This window comes from Myotis davidii, unplaced genomic scaffold, assembly GCF_000327345.1.
Source record: "Myotis davidii unplaced genomic scaffold, ASM32734v1 scaffold78, whole genome shotgun sequence".
Taxonomy (NCBI): Eukaryota; Metazoa; Chordata; class Mammalia; order Chiroptera; family Vespertilionidae; genus Myotis; species Myotis davidii.
In genome coordinates, this window is record NW_006290305.1 from 1,886,417 (window position 1) to 1,887,092 (window position 676).

The following is a 676-nucleotide window of genomic DNA, read 5'->3' on the forward strand; positions in this document are numbered from 1 at the left end:
ATAATTATCTATATTAGTAAAATTCAATAAATTTAAAAATTTAATTTTTATATTACTGTTAGATTTAATACTCCAAACAACAATATTAGTTCACACTGTAAATATTAATGAAGAGGACTACTTTGCATCTTTGAGAAGGTCCCGAGCATTCCTGGTATTAAGCTGGATTTAGATATAGGGTAGTTGCTGTTAGCCAAGTTTTTGCTTTCTGGATATTGATCTTGGCTGGGCTAAGTTTTTTTCTTTTATCTGGGTCTCGATCTGAGCTGGGCATGGGAATCGAGAAGCAGCCATGGGGACAGGAGACCTCCCTCAGAAGGGGCGAGTGTTCAAGCCCCTGCATAGTTGGGGGGGTGAGGATCTGTGCCCCACCTCTGTTGACCCCCAAGTTCTCCCCTGAGGTTCCCTGCGACTGTGTCTGTTTTAGGTTGCCCCTCCCTGAGGGGTCTTACCCGTCATTGACTAACCAGCCATTCTCTGGGGTCAAGCAGGGTGATGTGAGGTTTAGTTCTGTCTCCTTGATAGCGTATGCCCCTGTGGCTTCCATGCCCAGCAACTGCCTTGGGATCCCCTTGCCTGCTGGCGGGGCCCCGGCATTGATCATGGGAAACCCAGGTTTCTTCTCCAAAGAGGGCCCAGCTTATGCCATTGGGCAAGAGACAGATCTATGGTATTA

The 676-nt window shown here is 46.6% G+C and overlaps 1 protein-coding gene across 6 annotated transcripts in view; it reads left to right on the forward strand.

Annotated features, from left to right (window-relative positions):
• The window catches only part of SLC41A3 (solute carrier family 41 member 3), a 33,668-nt gene that overhangs the window by 26,831 nt on the left and 6,161 nt on the right, over positions 1-676 (forward strand). The window lies entirely within an intron of this gene.